Source organism: Lissotriton vulgaris, chromosome 4_1 (genome assembly GCF_964263255.1).
Source record: "Lissotriton vulgaris chromosome 4_1, aLisVul1.2, whole genome shotgun sequence".
Lineage (NCBI taxonomy): Eukaryota > Metazoa > Chordata > Amphibia > Caudata > Salamandridae > Lissotriton > Lissotriton vulgaris.
The window spans coordinates 375,825,272-375,846,276 of record NC_141691.1 but is presented as its reverse complement, the minus strand read 5'-3'; positions in this window follow the sequence as shown (position 1 = coordinate 375,846,276).

Sequence of the window (21,005 nt, the reverse complement as noted above, 5' to 3'; positions counted from 1 at the left end):
TCCTCGGATGCTTGATTCCGTTCTGGGAAGGACATGGCTTTTGTAGTTCGGACTGGACTGTTCCCATGGGGCACAGGGTCGGAGCTGATTTGCATATCGCCATTGTCTAACCCGGGGTGGTGTGGAGTGCAAAAAAACGATGGATTTGGGCCCAGATCCTTGGACTGGGGTGAGTGTGTGACATTGATCCACACTCGGTCCATCACCTGTTGTGTTTGCATATTCCGCCCTAAGTGCGCTGGGGATGCCCAGACGTGGGTCCCAGGCACTCCACACCACTGGAGTCAAGCTAGCCGGGCTGATGAGAGGTGTTACCTCGAAACCGGTGCGGTCCTCGGATGCTTGATTCCGTTCTGGGAAGGACATGGCTTTTGTAGTTCGGACTGGACTGTTCCCATGGGGCACAGGGTCAGAGCTGATTTGCATATCGCCATTGTCTACTCCGGGGTGGTGTGGAGTGCAAAAAAACAATGGATTTGGGCCCAGATCCTTGGACTGGGGTGAGTGTGTGACATTGATCCACACTCGGTCCATCACCTGTTGTGTTTGCATATTCCGCCCTAAGTGCGCTGGGGATGCCCAGACGTGGGTCCCAGGCACTCCACACCACTGGAGTCAAGCTAGCCGGGCAGATGAGAGGTGTTACCTCGAAACCGGTCCGGTCCTCGGATGCTTGATTCCGTTCTGTGAAGGACATGGCTTTTGTAGTTCGGACTGGACTGTTCCCATGGGGCACAGGGTCAGAGCTGATTTGCATATCGCCATTGTCTAACCCGGGGTGGTGTGGAGTGCAAAAAAAACGATGGATTTGGGCCCAGATCCTTGGACTGGGGTGAGTGTGTGACATTGATCCACACTCGGTCCATCACCTGTTGTGTTTGCATATTCCGCCCTAAGTGCGCTGGGGATGCCCAGACGTGGGTCCCAGGCACTCCACACCACTGGAGTCAAGCTAGCCGGGCTGATGAGAGGTGTTACCTCGAAACCGGTCCGGTCCTCGGATGCTTGATTCCGTTCTGGGAAGGACATGGCTTTTGTAGTTCGGACTGGACTGTTCCCATGGGGCACAGAGTCAGAGCTGATTTGCATATCGCCATTGTCTAACCCGGGGTGGTGTGGAGTGCAAAAAAACGATGGATTTGGGCCCAGATCCTTGGACTGGGGTGAGTGTGTGACATTGATCCACACTCGGTCCATCACCTGTTGTGTTTGCATATTCCGCCCTAAGTGCGCTGGGGATGCCCAGACGTGGGTCCCAGGCACTCCACACCACTGGAGTCAAGCTAGCCGGGCTGATGAGAGGTGTTACTTCGAAACCGGTCCGGTCCTCGGATGCTTGATTCCGTTCTGGGAAGGACATGGCTTTTGTAGTTCGGACTGGACTGTTCCCATGGGGCACAGGGTCAGAGCTGATTTGCATATCGCCATTGTCTAACCCGGGGTGGTGTGGAGTGCAAAAAAACGAAGGATTTGGGCCCAGATCCTTGGACTGGGGTGAGTGTGTGACATTGATCCACACTCGGTCCATCACCTGTTGTGTTTGCATATTCCGCCCTAAGTGCGCTGGGGATGCCCAGACGTGGGTCCCAGGCACTCCACACCACTGGAGTCAAGCTAGCCGGGCTGATGAGAGGTGTTACCTCGAAACCGGTCCGGTCCTCGGATGCTTGATTCCGTTCTGGGAAGGACATGGCTTTTGTAGTTCGGACTGGACTGTTCCCATGGGGCACAGGGTCAGAGCTGATTTGCATATCGCCATTGTCTAACCCGGGGTGGTGTGGAGTGCAAAAAAACGATGGATTTGGGCCCAGATCCTTGGACTGGGGTGAGTGTGTGACATTGATCCACACTCGGTCCATCACCTGTTGTGTTTGCATATTCCGCCCTAAGTGCGCTGGGGATGCCCAGACGTGGGTCCCAGGCACTCCACACCACTGGAGTCAAGCTAGCCGGGCTGATGAGAGGTGTAACCTCGAAACCGGTCCGGTCCTCGGATGCTTGATTCCGTTCTGGGAAGGACATGGCTTTTGTAGTTCGGACTGGACTGTTCCCATGGGGCACAGGGTCAGAGCTGATTTGCATATCGCCATTGTCTAACCCGGGGTGGTGTGGAGTGCAAAAAAACGATGGATTTGGCCCGAGATCCTTGGACTGGGGTGAGTGTGTGACATTGATCCACACTCGGTCCATCACCTGTTGTGTTTGCATATTCCGCCCTAAGTGCGCTGGGGATGCCCAGACGTGGGTCCCAGGCACTCCACACCACTGGAGTCAAGCTAGCCGGGCTGATGAGAGGTGTTACCTCGAAACCGGTTCGGTCCTCGGATGCTTGATTCCGTTCTGGGAAGGACATGGCTTTTGTAGTTCGGACTGGACTGTTCCCATGGGGCACAGGGTCAGAGCTGATTTGCATATCGCCATTGTCTAACCCGGGGTGGTGTGGAGTGCAAAAAAACGATGGATTTGGGCCCAGATCCTTGGACTGGGGTGAGTGTGTGACATTGATCCACACTCGGTCCATCACCTGTTGTGTTTGCATATTCCGCCCTAAGTGCGCTGGGGATGCCCAGACGTGGGTCCCAGGCACTCCACACCACTGGAGTCAAGCTAGCCGGGCTGATGAGAGGTGTTACCTCGAAACCGGTCCGGTCCTCGGATGCTTGATTCCGTTCTGGGAAGGATATGGCTTTTGTAGTTCGGACTGGACTGTTCCCATGGGGCACAGGGTCAGAGCTGATTTGCATATCGCCATTGTCTAACCCGGGGTGGTGTGGAGTGCAATAAAACGATGGATTTGGGCCCAGATCCTTGGACTGGGGTGAGTGTGTGACATTGATCCACACTCGGTCCATCACCTGTTGTGTTTGCACATTCCCCCCTCTGAGGGAGCACATTCAATTTATCCTGTCCAATGTCAGAACAATAGACTAATCTAGCATCACCCTAAACTAACACCATTGGTACTACAGCAAAGTACACCCTAACTTGCACAGTCCATCCCTAACTAATCTAACTTCTGCTTTGGTGCACCATTCCCCGCAGAGGATGTAAATTGTACCTAGTAACTCCAGGCACAGAGGAGTCAACAGATAACTGTTCCTTAATGACTCGAATTTCTGGAGGGACCGATGCATTTAGCATGTCATCATTCTCTGCATCTGTTTCGGTCCATGTAAGGTTTGCCTCACCAAAAGGGATGAACTGAGGTACTTTTTTACCATCAGCATCACCAATGCTGTCCCTCACCCACTGGTGATAGGGTTAGGGTATCCAGCGGCAATGGCTGGAATAGATCCAATTCTTTTGCCTGGCAACTTTCACAGCCGTTCGAATAGCAAAGAGGACTTGCTCTGGCGCCTTGTACTGGAGCTCCAAGCTCTTCTTCTGCTGGAAATTTCACAGCAACACCCATTCCCCTGGCTGGATGTTATGATCAGGCCCCTCTGGTATGGGTGGGAGTGACTCACAAATCTGTTGGTGAATAGAAAGCAAACTTTCAGTTAAATGGCACAGATAATCTCTCAATAAAGGGGACTCAATCTCAGAAAGCCAGGACAGGATGCCCCAGACATTTGCCAGGCGTGTCCAAACCCGACCTCGTAGGGTGACAACCGTGTCCTAGAATGTGCTGTAGTTCTCTTTGACAAACGAGCTAATGGTAAAGCATCTGGTCATTATAACCCTGTTGTCTCTTGAATCTTTGCGAATTTCATTTTGAGAGTACCATTGTACTTTTCAACCAAACCTGCTGACTGGCGGTGATTTGCAGCATGAGTTTTCTGTTTTATGTGTAAACCATCATAAACTAACTGCATAACCTTGGCATTGAAATGACTTCCGTTATCACTCCAGATCAAACGGGGCTAGCGGAACCAAGGAAGGCACTCCTTCAGGAGTTCCTTTGCAGTCGCAATGGCTGTATTCTCTTTAGTAGGTTAAGCCTCAACAGATTTACTGAATGCACCAACACACACTTCGAATTATTGACCCTGTCCATCTCTATGTACTCCATTTGAAGGACCTCGAAAGGGAAAGTGGGAGGTGCAAAATTACCGGGTGGTGTAGGGGTACCCTTGCCATGATTGAGCATCATGCACACCATGCAGTACTTTTCTAAATGTGCAGCTGTCTTCGAAATGTCATTTTGCCATATGTGGTTTAACACCTTGCAAATACCCTTAGCACTGATATGGGCTGGGCAATGGCCCATCGTGACTACAGGAAGAACATATGCATCAGGCAACATCCATCTCTACTTCCCTGACTTGTCAATACAACATCCCTCATCGTTCAATTGTGCTGTACTTTCTTTCCACACTACTAATTCCTCCACTGTAGCCTCACTTTCCTTTATGTTCTCTCGTGTATACTCAAACATGGTGACCACAGGCACCCACCTAACGGGACCTGCTATAAACATTCTTTTCATCTTAGTTCAGGCTGTTTCCTTAGCTGTCTAACATGCAAAAGCGTTCCCCTTACCCACATCATCAGTAACTTTACTATGAGCGCTGCACTTCACAATTGCCAATTTCTTAGGGAGTGTCAAAGCAGGCAGAAGCATATATATGAGGGCAGTGTTGGGTTTTCGTCCCATGGGAAGTAAGGAACCCTCTCTCTGCCAAGAACCGCCCAAAATGATGGGTGACTCCAAAGGTGTACTGACTGTCAGTGTAATATTAACATCTAGTCCCTCACTCAATTCACAGGTTCGAATGAGGGCAACGAGATGTGCAGCTTGGGCCGACTGATAGGGAACTTGTGATGTCTCAACTAACATACACAGTGTTGTAATGTGTACGCAGCAGTGGTAGTGTCATCTGGTAACTTAAGAGCCATCGACATATACTTCCCCTTGAGGGTTAGATAAGGGAACATCAGTCAGGTCCACCAGTCCTACCGTCTCTTCTTCCGTCCGGAAGATACAATCATGTATGCCAATTTCCTCATTCTCAGAAGGGAGAGGTTAGTAATGTGCTTGATTCAGAGTGGCACAGCCCTTAATCGTAATGTACTTCGCAATGAGCGTTAGCTCGTAACCTGTCAGACGTGCCCTGGTAGGTGCTGTGTCCTTGTCTTATTCAAAAGTGTATCCATAGCATGGAGTACCATAACTGTGAGGCCAGTATCCACTACAAGTCCAGCCGATTGTCTTATTGAGACAGCCGCGACCGCTCCTAGAAAGCTTGGGAGGGCTTGTGCAATAGGGTCAAGCACAGCATAGAAATAAACACGGGGCGTGGCTGAGACAGCGATGTGAGCGGACGTGTCTCACTTGAGCTCCGTCGCCCCGCTGCTCTATTTAGCCTGCTTCAGCGTAGTTTTCGGGGGGTAATCACTCCTGGGGACCCCCTGCACATCACTGATCCTGCTGGTGCTCCTCCTTGGCGACGAGACGAGGCTGTGAAAGTTCCGGCGGCCGCACCGCCAGCCTCCGGGATCCCCGCCAACGGCCGCTGACCGCCATCTTGCCCTGGGTCCGCTGCTGGAGAGTCGGGACGAGCTCCTGGGGAGAGGACCGGCGCTGCGGCCCGGAGGAGACGCCGGAGCACCCCTGGCCTCACCTGCGGCCGTGCGGGACCAGCGGACCCAGCCTGTCGCCGGCGGAGCCTCGCCGGATTTGCTGGAGCCGGGCTGCCACCAGCGAGAGGCACAGCGGCGGCCCGGACGCCGCATCTACCTGAGTCCCCGGCCTCGGCGGGAAAACCAGGCCCGGACCTGAGGGATTGCCGGCGGCCCCGTGCACGCGAGCCCTGGTCGGGACTCCATCGCCCGTCGCTGGGCCTAGACGGTGAGCTGCAGCGCGCTGCCCCCTCCCCCACCTGCCATCTCCCGGAGGGGCCCGGCGCTTGCGGGGCCCGGCGGTTGGTCTTCCCGCCACTTCCCCCCTTTGGCGGAGGACCGGCCCCCGCACACTGACAATCCCAGCCTGAGCGCCTCCAGCCGCCCTGGACACATAGACTGCGGCCTGGTGCGCTATTGAGCCGCTGTGTATTGGCGAGCCCTGAGCCTTGGTGGGCCCCAGCCCTGCAGAACACGTGAGGTTCCGTAACGGTTCCGTGACGACTTGAACCCGTGTTTTCAAGTTCGTCGGAAATACATAATATTGGTATCAGTGAACCGCAAATGATCCATTTAGTATATCCTAGTGTTTTCGCTACGCTACGAGCAAGAGCACTTCTTCCATTGACATATTTCTGATATACCCACGGCATCCATCTTAGATCATGGCCGCCATTTTGTGTTTCCTTGCCCTCACATATGCAATAGCCTCTGATCACTCCACTTTGATTAAGGACACGTAGCCTTAGCCGGAGATTCACCTCTTACATGACACGTACACCTTAAACCAGATCACGCTGTAGCTGCATGACTCGACAAAGGCTGCCTCCTCTGCCCGAGGCCAGTCCTGCCAAACTGGTCTTCGTGTCCATTGTACCTGATCATGATTAGGCGGCCGAAGCCGGTAGCCTTGCCCATTTACAACCCACAAACATCCCTTATCCCACTTTTCTATCTTCCACACCTGGCTCTGTTTCTTTCTTTCTGAATCTTTATTAGGGGGAGGTAACGAACTTTACGATGAGGCGGTCCGGGTCCTGAATGCAATATTGACAGGGAATTGTGACAAACTAGTGGGAACCCCTCTTTTCGCAATGTTTGGCCTCAGATATTATCGACGGTTCCTGTGTAACACCAAATATTTATTGTTTTAGACACAAAGGTTTTTGGAATGTATTACATGTAAAGAATTCGCCCCCAGCCTAAAATTTCGTATATAAGGAGCAACCCACTTTGTACAAATCGAACAGGCTCCTAGTCTCTGCCCGTGTGTAGATTCTGTGACTTCTGTGTCCCTGCAGTAATAAACCTTTGGTCTTTGACGCCACCATCGAGAAGCCCGTGTTTCTGTTCATTTGTGCACCAAGGCAGGTGGAACTCCGGGGTCTTTGGGTGTTGTACCCTGACACCTCTGGACGGAACCAAAAAGTCCAGAACTCCAATTGGCGCCCAACGTGGGGCGACGTCATTCGGTACCGGTCCAAAAGCCTGAAGAGTTCGAGAAGCTTCGTGTGAAGATTCCTGAGGGAGGCGCCCCACTTCATCGATCCCGGCATATCGCAAAAGTGGCCCGAAGTTCTCTTCCACGAGGGTTTCCCGTTCAGGATGGCTGCAGTGGGCCGTTGCCTTGACCGTCGCCCTGTCTTGGACCAGAAGTGGTGCAGTCCTTAGTACGGCGAAACGTGACGGGTTTCTCCTTGGTGACGTCTTCAGTGACTCAGTTAAGTATTTAGTGATAGCTAGCTGGTTACTTTGTGAGGATTGTTAAAAATCCTTGATCGGTTCTTGGTTTGGTTTGGTTTTGTCAGATTATCACTGGTTGTTCTAGTTACGATAATCTATTTGGTTTAGTTTTGGGTATCGATACATCAGTTCGTTTTGGTAGGCCTAAGTTCTTGGTTCAAGTGCACATATTTGTTCCGTGTTTGTTTGTTTTGTGTTCCGGACTGAAAATGGTAAGTCGGAAAATGTTGTCTTGTTTTAGTTGCAACAGTGACTCACGATTGGAGGACTCTTGTCTGGTTCCTCCGATTGGGACTCCCCTATATGATTTATATTGCAAATATGGCGTGGGTCCTATATCTTACAATGAGATATGGGTCCGTTATTGTAAGAAGGATGGTGTCCTTAGTTGGCCACTGCATGGCAGTTTTGAACCAGAGATTCTCGACAACTTAGAAGCGAAATTGTTCAAGAAGAAAGCCCGGCCGGCAATGTTTGATTCCTTTCGTTATTGGCGGAAAGAATCCAAACAGAGAGAAATGAAAAGGTTGAAGAAAGAACAGAAAGAACAAGAAGAGTTAACTCTAGAGCAAGCGACTAAACAGTTGCAGGCTAACGAGTGTGAGAAGGCCATAGATGTAGCCATTAGAGAGCATAACCTAGCAATTGACAAGTGCTATCCTGCCTTGCCATCGAAAATGGCTAAGATATTGGAGGATTCCGAAAACGATCCTCTGCTATCTTATCTGTTACGGTCACCTCCACCGTATGCACAAGGTGCTACGGCCCCGCCTGTCCCGAATGTTCAGTTGCCGGTTGCTGGACAACCTGGTGCTTCTGCTCCTGTTCCTCAGAATCAAGTTCCTGTACCTTATGTGATGAATGTGAATGTTCCTACAGCTCCTCCTCTTCCTACACTGCCAGCTCCTGTACCTACTGCTCCAGAAACTATTTTCCTCGATACTCCTACTGTTTCGTCATCTATTCCTACCTCTACTGCATTTTCTATGTCTGCGAGTGTACTAACTCCACTTTCTGTTCGTCGAAGAATCACTGATTCTGTTACTAATATGCTGTCTCCTATATATAAAACTTTGATTAAGACTCCTACTCCTGACTCTGTACAGAGACGGAGTCAGCTTCCAAGTACTGAGGAACGGGGAGTTTTAGATTCCACGGCTCTCAGATGGATTTCGAAGGGTAGAAGATATAGTACGAGAGATGTGTTAGACACATTTATGCAGTGGGGGGAACCAACACAACGATACGTCTTTGATGAGATGTGCTCGTTGTTACGTGAAGAGATAGAAGAAGACGATGTCGAATCAGATTTGGAAGATTTAATTAGGGTTCAAAAGGAGTTTGCTGCTGGAATGATAGTGGGTGAGAATATAAAGGAAGCGATGGAACTCATTTTAAGTTTTAGGAATGATCCATCTCTTCGTTCACCGAGAGATTTAGAAAAAGGTAAAGTGAAGCTAAGTCGCCAATATCCTATGAGGGAGGTTCCTCCAATTTGGCGCGAAGCTGTGCAAGCTGATCATAATGCTGGTATTGTAGCTGCTCCAGCACAGTTCCAACGAGTGTGGATACACATTCCATGGAAGTGAGCAGAAGTGTTAGCGGTGAAACAGGCCTTGCCAGATCCACGTAAGAATCCAGCCGGATATTACAAGGAATTAACACAGACAGTTGAGGCTTGTATAATGAACTTAGCCGACATTGATATGTTGTTTGGTAATGTAGTTCCGCAACCAGTGTGGGCTAAAATTCGTAGAGAGGATCATCAGGCTGCTTTAGGTGGTGATTGGGCAGCTATCACTGCAGCAGATGGTCAACAAATAGGTGGTGCGAAACCCGAACCTCTGATTGCAAATCTACCAGGTCGAATAATTGATCTAATGAAGACTCTGATGCCAGCATTGCGTGTTAATTGGGACAAGTTGTCAGCATGTAGGCAAAAGAAAGACGAAAGTGTCTCGGACTTCTTCACGAGGTTCGAAGAGACTTTTGTAGATCATAGTGGTCAGGATATGAGCACAGAAGGAGGGCAAAGACTGTTTGTAGATAAATTTGTGCATAATTTGTTACCTGAATTATGCAATAAATTGAAAGACTCAGAAAGTGCGTGGGCTGTATCTACGACAGCGCAAATACTTGCGACTGCACAGTACTACGAAAATAGGGATAAAGAGGAAAAGGAGAAATCAGAAAAGAAAACGAAAGATCTAAAAACTAAAGTTCTTTTGCAGCAGGCGTATCCGCCTCGCGCGAATCAGACTAATACGCAGCAAAACTCATACCAAAGGACAGATTATAGTACATCAAGGCCTCAATATCAATGGAATCAGTGCGCGTACTGCAAGAAAGAGGGTCACTATAAAAATGAATGTCCGATCTTAGCGCAAAATAATGCAGCAGCAGCTCAGAGAGGTCGTGGTGGTTTTGTGCAGAATTCTAGAGGACGAGGACGAGGTGCTATGCCTCCACAAACAAATGATCGTCCTTCCAATCACTTTGATCAGCGAAATGGACAATCTGCTCAGCAAAATAGATCTCAACAATATCTTGTTGAAGACTATAATGAAGTAGATGAGGGTTATCAACAAAATGGGTACTAGGACAGCCATGGACAGAGAGAGGGAGTAGTATCAGTTCCAGTGGATCAGAGTGGGCCTTATGTCGCAGTAGCAACATCAGGTGTAGTCGAACCGTTTCTGTTGGATACTGGTGCCGCAAAAAGTTCTATCATTCATGCGAAACTCCCTGGCGCACCTTTGTCTGGCTCAACAAATGTTTCCGTAGGTTTTTCAGGCGCCCCTGTTTACAACCCAATATCTGGTCCTTTGTCTATTTCTGTTGGACCGTGCCAATTGAAAGCACCCCTGATTTTGACGACAGGTTGTAATGAAAACCTGCTTGGTTTAGATTTGTTAAAAAGACTATATGCGACATTGTACTGTTCTCCGGAAGGAGTACAGCTTACGTTGGGTAAAAATATCACCTCTCCGATGTATTTGTCAATGGACGCACTCCCGCCAGAGCTACGTTCACTCCCTGATTCTCTTTGGGCGACTGGTCCTAATGATGTAGGTCTCCTAGAAATTCCACCGTATGTAGTAACTTTGAAAGCGAATGTGAAATTTCCAAGAATTCCTCAATATAAAATATCGAGTGAAGGTGAGCGTGCACTTTTATTGATTGTGCAAGACTTGATTAAGAAGGGTGTGGTTGAGGAAACTAGAGGAAATGTCTGCAACAGTCCTGTATTACCGATTCTGAAACGAACTGATCCTACAAAGCCTCCAGTTTATAGGTTTGTCATAGACCTTAGAGAAGTTAATAAGATTGTAATCCCGCAGTTTCCTGTAGTGCCAGACATTACTGCCTTGTTAACATTGATTCCTGCCACAGCTACATGGTTCTCAGTTATTGACCTAAAAAATGCCTTTTTCAGCATTCCGATAGCCGAAGAAAGTAGGGATATTTTCGGCTTCTGTTTAGGAGGTCGCAGTTTCAGATTTAAACGCGCTCCACAAGGCTATTGTGAAAGTCCATCAATTTACAGTCAAGCATTAAAAAGTCAGTTAGATTCTTTTGTCCTTCCTCCAGGTTCTGCCCTTGTACAGTACGTAGACGATCTTTTAGTGGCTGCCGATGACAAGGAAACTTGCAAAACAGCTACAATTTCCCTATTGCATCATTTGTCTAATTTGAATCATAAGGTGTCTCCTTCCAAAATGCAATACTGCTGCCAAGAAGTGACCTACCTAGGTCACCTCTTATCAAAGGAGGGAAGGAAGTTGACCCCAGAAAGAATAAAAGCCATTACGCAGATGAGTGTTCCACGCACACAGAGAGAAGTACGTGCCTTTCTAGGTATTACCTCTTATTGTAGGCAGTGGATTCCAAATTTTTCTCTTTTAGCGAAACCATTGGTAGCTTTGACTGGGAAAAATGTTCCGAGTCCGGTGCCATGGTCTGATGAATGTCAAGAGAGTTTTACTGAATTACGAAAAGCATTGTGTTCAGCTCCTGTATTGGGTACACCTGATTACAGTAAGCCATTCACGCTCTACGTTCACGAAAGAGAAGGTTGTGCGTTGAGTGTTCTGACACAGAAGTTTGGTGATAAACAACGCCCTTGTGCGTATTTTTCATCAACATTAGATCCGGTAGCTAGAGCGTTGCCTAGTTGTTTGAGAGCTACAGCGGCAGCTGCAGCTTCCATTCGACAATCTGCTGGTTTGGTGATGAACAATATGCTAGTGGTCATGGTTCCTCATGCAGTGGATACACTCATGAACCGAACGAAGACACAACACCTTACTAGTGCGAGATTATCTGGTTACGAGCTGACATTACTAGCGAGTCATATTCAGATCAAAAGATGCAATGTATTGAATCCAGCAACATTGTTGCCGACTGATCAAGAGTCGAGTGATTCTGAGCCACATGACTACTATTTTAAAACGGAGGAAGAGACAAAAGGACGTATCGATTTGAAAGATACTCCCCTATCAGATCCGGATGGTACGCTGTATGTGGACGGGTCATGTTTTAAATTGGAGAATGGTGATGTGACTGCTGCCTACGCAGTAACGACTTTGAAGACGATTGTGGAGACTGCAAGAGTGAGTCAGAATTCTGCCCAAGCTGCAGAATTAATAGCTCTAACGAGAGCGTGTGTTTTAGCTGAGGGAAAGAGAGTGAATGTGTTTACAGATAGTCAGTTCGCATTTGGCGTGGCCCATAGTTTTGGCCGGTTGTGGAGAGAAAGAGGTTTCATTACGTCCCATGGGACTAAGATCCAACATGGTCAGCTAGTTAACGACTTGTTGGAATCTCTAACCTTACCGACTGAAGTTGCGATTGTGAAGTGCAGTGCTCATAAAGCAATCACGGATGATGTTGGTCGTGGGAATGCCTTTGCTGACGAAATTACTAAACAGACAGCTAGAGACATGATGAGTAGAATGTATGTTGCTACGTCTGCAAGATGGATTGCTGAGTCTGGAATGTGTGAGGACACTATGGAAAGTGTGAAAGAGATTCAGAAAGAAGCGACTGAGGAAGAGAAACGTGTATGGAGAGAAAGTACGGGCAAGTTGGACTCGAATGGATGTTGGATTGATTTGACAGAACAGCAGCGTTGGATGTTGCCCGATGCGTATGTGCTTGCAGTAGTGACGATGGCGCATGGAGTGGCGCATATAAGTTCTAAAGGGATATGTAAGATGTTGGCTCCGGTCTGGAAGAATGAGGGAATCAGTAAGTGTGCAGAGAGAGTGGTGAAAAATTGTATGGTGTGCTTGATGCATAATCCTGGCAAGGGAACTCCAACTCCAGCTCGTCATTTCGCTCCTCCTTCCTGCCCCTTTGAAGTGATTCAGTTAGACTTCATTCACATGGAACGCTGCAACAATTTAAAGTACGTCCTGGTGGTAGTTTGTGCTTTTTCCAGGTGGATAGAAGCATACCCACTAAAGGACAACACTGCTCTATCTACTGCCAAAATTCTTCTCAAGGAATTTTTCCCTAGGTATGGAATGCCACGGATTGTATGGTCAGATAACGGAAGTGAGTTTATAGGGAAAGTTATGCAGAGTGTGTGTGCCGGCCTAGGATTGAAACAGAAATTTCATAGTGCAAACCATCCCCAGTCTGCTGGTTTAGTCGAGGGTTATAATGGCACCCTCAAGCTTAAGATAGCCAAAATACAAGCATCCACAGGTTTAGCTTGGCCAGACGCACTTCCTTTGGCCTTGTTATCAACGAGAGCAACAGTGCATTCTAGAATAGGGCTTTCTCCATACGAGATTGTGTTTGGCCGCCCGGCAAATATCTGGGGTGTGCCGAGGCCTAAACAATTTTGCTCCATTGAATATCCTATGTTGATAGACTACCTTTACGACTTGACTGCTAAATTGAGTCTTATTCATCAACAGGTCTTCGATGCTTTGCCAAAACCTCCGGAGAGTCCAGGGCATCAACTGAAACCCGGCGACCACGTGGTGGTCAGAAACTTCGCGAGGACAAAGAATCTTCAGCCTCGCTACATCGGCCCCTTCCAGGTCCTGCTGGCAACGAGGACAGCCGTACGTGTTGCTGGCCGCAAACACTGGATTCACGCTTCTCACGTAAAGCGTGTTCCGTTGCCGCTGCCTTACGACGACTGGGTGAAGAAGGGAATTGGTACCTCCGAATCTGAAATCACCCCGAAATTTATCCCTTTCAGCGATGCCGATTTGATTACTGACACTTCAAAACCTGACTCTCCTCCTGAAAGAACTCCTTTGAACACTGAACATTTGTCTCCAGCATCAGAAGAAACTTTGTTAATTGCGAACTTAAACTCTGCAACAGCTGCTAGTGATACACTATTTTCCGATCAGACAGTACCAGCGAAGAAGAGATACAACCTTAGAAGCCATAAAAAGGACAAATAAAGCAGGCAACTGCATATTGTGATTTTTGATATATTGAACTTTTGCCTTCAGCCAGGAAGTTTGCTATTGTTTATTGTTTTTAAATTGCCTTGCCGTCTGGGTAGCCGTAGGGTCGTGGCTGTGTGCCTAGTTTGAATTTGCAGGGGTCTGACACAAGGTCGATCTTTCTGTTGGTTCTGGGAACTCCCAGGGCTGACAGAGGCATTTTCATCTACGTACACATCATCAGTGGTCGCGAGCGGATTGTAGAAGATGGAGCTTCCTGCGCTGCAACGAGAAAATGTGATTTACGTTCGCAGAAACAGACTTAATAGAATTCTTCACAGCAAATGTTTTCTGATGCAATGTGCCATTACATTTTTGATTGTTTTAGCAACATTGGTGGGTGGAATCGTCTTTAGCATAAATTTGATTTTTGTGCCAGTTACTACAGTACCTCCCCTTGATCCTGCTATTTCTACTGTTTCTTCTATACACTCATTTCACTCGTTTCCGGAACATGAGCAAGCCAGACGCTCAGAATTTACCAACAACACTTTTGTACAGCTCTTGCACCAACACCAACTGGTAGTTAACACTACAGACTGCTGGGTGTGTGGCTTGATACCTCACACTATGGATAAAGGTATTCCATATCTGGTTTTGCCTTACAGCTATAATGGATCATTTCAGGCCTTCCAAACCATCTTTGCTTATGCCCTTGAAACCTATCCTCCACGTCCACCGCGTTCCACTAAATATAACTCTGCTAACAAAGCCTTAGTCCAGGGAATTATTGACATGGTCAAGGACGTCAATAATACTCCATCTTACCCTAGAGACGAATTGCGAGTATATTTAAGTTGGAATACTTCAGAGTATCGCCTTAGTTTAGGAGAAAGCAAGCGTAAAAGCTCAACTCCAATCTGGGTCGTACCTCACCGAGGTCAGGTCTGTTTGCAAGGTAATGGGAGAAATCCGAGAGCTCAGCTAGGGAGGAGTGAGTGCGTAGAGACTTATGTGTTTCCGGCTAATTTTTCCCCTGCCTTTCTCACTGCTAGGGGTACCTATTTCATTTGTCGAGACAGAGCTTATACATGGTTGCCTGCCGACTTCTCAGGATCATGTTATATTGCTCGATTATTGCCTCCGACATACACTGCTTCACCTGATTACCACCGAACCAGAGTAGCAAGAGGTGTCTTCAGCAAGGAAGATACCGCTGGTCAGGAAGCTGGAGACTTCTTCAAAGGCTTCCTTCCGTTCTGGGGTCCTATGGCCAATAGTAGAAACATACGTCAGCTAACACGGGTAGTTGAATCTACTATTACCGAAACTGCTGGTGCCCTTAGCAATCTGACAGCTGAGCTTCAGGCGGATAGGCTCATGACGTTGCAGAACCGTATGGTTCTAGACGTTATACTTGCAGATCGAGGTGGGGTATGCAGAATGATCCAATCGAGCTGCTGTGTCTTTATTCCTAATAATGCTCCAACAGTCTATGAGGCGATCTCTAAGTTGCACAAGATTTCAGACTCCATACATGTAGACAAAGGAAACTGGTCCTTCATGGAGTGGTTTTGGACTCTAATATCAGCGTGGGGATGGAAAGTTCTAATGGTCATTGGTGTCATCCTAGTATTCCTATTCTCATGTTGTCTGATTATCCAGTGTGGTCCTGCTCTGTGTAGTCTTTGTGCTGCGACTTGTCTCAGAAAACCACCTGCGTTTGGTGAAAAGACACGAGAAAGGATGATGATACAACAGCATGTCACTGACCTAATGAGCATAGAACTAGATTCTGACATAGACTGAGTAATTGCCTATGTAAGGGCAAAAGGAGGGTCTGAGGTTCCGTAACGGTTCCGTGACGACTTGAACCCGTGTTTTCAAGTTCGTCGGAAATACATAATATTGGTATCAGTGAACCGCAAATGATCCATTTAGTATATCCTAGTGTTTTCGCTACGCTACGAGCAAGAGCACTTCTTCCATTGACATATTTCTGATATACCCACGGCATCCATCTTAGATCATGGCCGCCATTTTGTGTTTCCTTGCCCTCACATATGCAATAGCCTCTGATCACTCCACTTTGATTAAGGACACGTAGCCTTAGCCGGAGATTCACCTCTTACATGACACGTACACCTTAAACCAGATCACGCTGTAGCTGCATGACTCGACAAAGGCTGCCTCCTCTGCCCGAGGCCAGTCCTGCCAAACTGGTCTTCGTGTCCATTGTACCTGATCATGATTAGGCGGCCGAAGCCGGTAGCCTTGCCCATTTACAACCCACAAACATCCCTTATCCCACTTTTCTATCTTCCACACCTGGCTCTGTTTCTTTCTTTCTGAATCTTTATTAGGGGGAGGTAACGAACTTTACGATGAGGCGGTCCGGGTCCTGAATGCAATATTGACAGGGAATTGTGACAAACTAGTGGGAACCCCTCTTTTCGCAATGTTTGGCCTCAGATATTATCGACGGTTCCTGTGTAACACCAAATATTTATTGTTTTAGACACAAAGGTTTTTGGAATGTATTACATGTAAAGAATTCGCCCCCAGCCTAAAATTTCGTATATAAGGAGCAACCCACTTTGTACAAATCGAACAGGCTCCTAGTCTCTGCCCGTGTGTAGATTCTGTGACTTCTGTGTCCCTGCAGTAATAAACCTTTGGTCTTTGACGCCACCATCGAGAAGCCCGTGTTTCTGTTCATTTGTGCACCAAGGCAGGTGGAACTCCGGGGTCTTTGGGTGTTGTACCCTGACACCTCTGGACGGAACCAAAAAGTCCAGAACTCCACACGACCCCTGGCCGCCTCACCGCCACGACCCGGCCCTGCCACGCCTGGCGGGCCTCGGACTGGGTGACCCTGCCGTGAGCACACGGGGACCCCAGGGGCCTTTGCCGCCTGTTACCCCCTGGCACTGGGCTCCTCGCTGCTGGGAGGCCGGGACCCTCCTGGACACTCCTTGCCTGCTGCGGTGGGACCGGCTGGACGCTACGCTGGGAGGAGGCCCTGATCTGGATGGCACCGGGGGACTGAGCCACACCACGGGACTGCGAGAGGCCCTCCGCCTGTGGACCCCAGGCCCGGCCTGCTGTGGCCCACCTACAGTCCTCACCTATCCGCCGCCTCCCCTGCCTCCGCGCTGCCTTATCTTCCCGGGTGCGCTACCCTCCCCAGCTCCGGCGGCCCCTCCACGGCCTGGACTTCTTCTATTTGAGTGCGGCCCACGTGGACCATGACCCGCGGCAAGGGGAATAAGCCGGACCCCACACCCACGACGACCAGAGGGGCGTCAGTAGCCTCTATGTGGGGTAAGGCGGGCTCGCCATTGCCCTCCGGAGGGCCCTCATCATCGTCAGGGGGGAAGCCCCCGCCGCCAACCGACTCTCCACCGGTGACGCAGGCCTTCATGACCTCCTTTATGGCTGATCTGAAGACTGAGATTGGGTCCCTCAGGACGGAGGTCCACACCTGCGTCAAAGAAATGCGCAAGGAAGTCACCGACCTCGGCGACCGAGTCGACGGCCTGGAAAGAACGGTCGACTCCCGCACTGAGGACCTAGAGCAAATCTGGCAGAGAGTGGCGACCCTCGAGGAACAGCATATCCAGCTCCAGATCAAACAGGAAGACTTGGAAAACAGGGGACGCCGCAACAACCTCCGCATACGGGGTGTGCCACTCGGAGAAGAGGGGACTAATACCATGGCCTATGTGGCCCTACTCTTGCAAGCGGTGTGGGGCGAGGAGGACGCCCCCCCGCCGCGCCTAGACCGCGCACACCGTGTCTTCGGAGCGGGAGGAAAAGCGGGTCTCCTGCCCGACATCGTCACCAGGCTCCACTACTTCACCGAGAAGGAGGCCATCTTGAAGGCGGCTAGGGATAACCCGGACCTGCGGTACGGAGGCCACAAGATCCAGATCTTCCAGGACCTGGCCCCCACCACACTCCACAGACGGCGAGTCTTCCGCCCGATCACAGAGAAGCTCCGGACCCTCAACATCTCTTACCAGTGGGGACATCCCTTTGCACTCATCTTCAGGTGGGAGGGCAAGCGCAGGACACTCAGGTCCTACCGAGAGGCGGCACAACTGCTAGACATGCCAGAGTCACCAGACCACAGTCCGACACGTCCTCCCCACTCGGAGAAGGCCCCTCCACGCTCTGAATGGTCCACTGTGCGCAGACGTCGGCGGTCCCCTCCGGTGGACGCGCTCTCTACCTCACAGACCAAGCAGGACATCATTGCCCACATCCGCTCCCTCGAGGGCGACCGCGAGGAGCGGGCCTCCCAGCCCACCGCTTCTGGATCTGAGGGTGGGGATCGCCCCTCGACTCCAGATGACCACTGAACGTTGCCACTGTGACTCCAGCTACCCTGTGCACACGCTCGCCCACTAGGCACTTCAGCGTGTCTTCCTGCTCCATGGTGGCCTACTCCCATTGTTCGTGGAAAGGACGACGCCCTTTGCCTCCTTCAGGTCATGGACTGCACCGCGGAGCCCCAGCGCCCCACTGGCGCCTGAACGGACCATGTGGCCCCGCAGCCTGACACACCCCCGGACTACCTTTAGGCAGCGGGGTGGATGGGCTCTGAGACGATTTGATTCTACTTCACTTGCCCGGATCTCCGCTCCCTCCCTTTGTCCTGTAGGAAGTGACATTCCTGGCTTCATCCAAACCCTCGGGTAGAGGATGTCCGGTACCTGGGACACTGTATACTGGCCCTGTTGGCCTGTTTTGGTTCAATTTCTTCTTTGCGCCTTTTTTCTCTTTTCTCACCTTCCTCTTCCTACTTCGCTCTTATACTGCCCTTTCCTCTCACGTTCTCCTCGCACCTGCGGTGGGGTGGAGGGGTGGGTTCTGCGGGGGCTGACACGCTGGAGGCGAGAAGTGGCTGCCGCTGTATTGTCTGCGGGAGGGTCTGCTACACTGGGTTCTGCGCGACTCCACTCCCCCTTAGTGCTATGACGGCGAACATCCCTACACCCTTGAAGGTCCTCTCCCTCAACGTCAAAGGGCTCAACTCCCCCAACAAGCGGCAGCAGGTATGGCGCTACCTCCTACACCACGCCCCTGACATTATCCTCCTCCAGGAGACGCACCTTCTCAGGGGAGACACCAAACGCATGGCCCACCCTAGATACCCTACACAGTTCTGGGCATCCTCTGACACCAAGACAGCGGGGGTGGCAATCCTCTGCAGGGCTGGCATTAGGCGGGGATCCGCGAAACCTTTCAAAAGTGCTGACGGGCGCTTCCTCCGAGCCACGATACAGATGGGCCGTGCGCAGTTCACTCTTGGGTGTGTATATGCTCCCAACCAGTCGCAGGACAAATACCTCCAGACACTCCTGCGTGAACAGTTCCCATCGGGCGACAATAATGTGATCCTGGGCGGCGACTTCAATCTTGTTTGGGACCCCGAGCTAGATCGGGCGGGAGCCCCCTTTAACGGAGCGGGAGCAATGTCTTCTACTCTTAGAACACAGCTTAGGGACCTGGGGCTTGTGGATGTGTGGCGCTACCACAACCCGGGGGCCCGGGACTACTCCTTCTACTCGCATTCCCATAGGACGTACTCCCGGATCGACTATCTTTTCACCTCCCTTGAGGTGGCCCGAGACTCCTTAGCTGCTGCTATCTCCGACATCTCCCTGTCGGACCACGCTCACGTGGAGCTCTTGCTACAGGACCCCCTGGCCCACGCCACTCGTGAACGCCGATGGACGCTCCCGCCGAGGATCCTTCGGGACCCGGACGACGTCGCCAGCATCCGTGCCTCCATAGACTCGTATTTCGCCGTTAACGACACCCCTGATCTGCCGTTTCACACGGTCTGGGACGCCTTCAAGGCCACCATTCGGGGCCACATCACCTCCCTGGCGGCGGCACGGAGAAAGGAAGCGTCCAAGTTGGAGACCGACCTGGCTGGCGAGATCAAACTTGCGGAGGCCCGGGACCGGGCCTCCCCCTCGCGGGCATCAAAGAGAACTCTCGCTAATCTTCGGGGGCAACTCCGCACCAACAAGGCGGAGCACTCCCTGCTAGCGCTCAAGCAACGGTATTACGAGGGAGGGGACAAGGTTGGCCGACTACTGGCCAGCAGGCTACGGGCACGTACTGCTAGGGCCCACATCGCCAATGTCAAGCAGCAGGACGGCACTTGCGCCACCACTGAGAAGACCAAGCAGGCCGCCTTTGTTGCTTACTACTCCTCCCTATATGCCGAGGAGCCCACCTCTGCGGAGGCCCGAGAGGCCGTCCTCGCAGACTACGGGGGGTCTACCCTGTCCCCGGCATGTGCGGCCTCGCTGGAGAGCCCCTTACAGGAGGAGGAAATAATGGAGGCTGTTAAAGATCTCCCCGTGGGGAAAACCCCGGGGCCAGACGGCCTGCCGTTGGCCTTTTATCGCCTGTTCTTGACCCAGCTCCGCCCGCATCTGTTGCGACTATACAGCTCCTTTTCTGACACCGTCGGCCCCTCCCCCGACATGGGCCTGGCGGAAATAGCCCTGATCCCCAAGCCTGGGAAGGACCCGGACCTGTGTGCCTCCTACCGCCCCATCGCCCTCCTTAACACTGATCTCAAGATTTACACCAAGGTTTTGGCCAAACGACTTGACCCACACATGCCGGGCCTGGTGAATCCGGACCAGGTGGGATTTATTCGGGACCGCCAGGGAGCCGACAATGTCCGCAGGCTGGCCCACTTGGTGGGAAAGGTGCACCACTGGAAAATACCGGCTTGCCTCCTCTCGCTGGACGCAGAAAAAGCCTTCGACCGGATCGATTGGACCTTCCTGCGGGCGGTCCTCAAGAAACTAGGTCTTGGCCCTATCATGATATCCAGGTGCATGGCCCCCTACCTAGGACCGCAAGCCCGAATTCGGGTCAATGGCCAATTGACATCGCCGCTTTCGGTCCGCTGGGGCACGAGGCAGGGATGCCCGCTGTCGCCGCTCCTGTTCGCCCTTGCGGTTGAGCCGCTGGCGGAGCTGATTAGGCGTACCCCTGATATTCATGGTATCTCCCACGGAGGGCGCACTAATAAGGTAGCGCTATTCGCTGATGACCTGATTCTTACTCTTACGAACCCTCGGGTCTCCTTCCCAGCGGTGCACGAAGCCCTTTCCCTGTTTGAGCAGGCGTCCGGCCTTAAAATCAACCACACCAAGTCTTGGGCGCTTAACCTCACCGTCCCCGACGAGGAGATCTCTTTTCTGCAGGGGGTCACGCCCTATCGCTGGGCGGACAGCCATATTCAATACCTGG